This window comes from Triticum dicoccoides, chromosome 2B (assembly GCF_002162155.2).
Source record: "Triticum dicoccoides isolate Atlit2015 ecotype Zavitan chromosome 2B, WEW_v2.0, whole genome shotgun sequence".
NCBI lineage: Eukaryota > Viridiplantae > Streptophyta > Magnoliopsida > Poales > Poaceae > Triticum > Triticum dicoccoides.
The window spans coordinates 41915443-41915823 of record NC_041383.1 but is presented as its reverse complement, the minus strand read 5'-3'; positions in this window follow the sequence as shown (position 1 = coordinate 41915823).

The following is a 381-nucleotide window of genomic DNA, read 5'->3' as shown; positions in this document are numbered from 1 at the left end:
GATGCATTAATTGTTTTGTATGTACATATATTAACGCTTCTTTCTTCTTTTAGCCCTCTGGATCGAGCCAAACTTCCATAGGGAGACGAGGTTCGAAGAAAAGGTTGCGCCGGGATGAAAGGTTCATGATCGAAGAAGTCGCTCGAGATGGCCAACCGATTGCTCCCAAGCGGACCAAGGACACATTTATACATTTGCGGAGTTATTGTTAGGGACAGCGTCACGATCAGCATCCAAGAATGGATAAGAAGGACCCTGAAGTTTGTTATGTCCACGATAGACAGAAATATGATCTTTAGAACTCGCTGATGACACATCTCAGCCTACCTCCAGAAGAGGATCCGAATAAGCAAGTTATTCTCCCGAAGGTCAAGGCGTTTG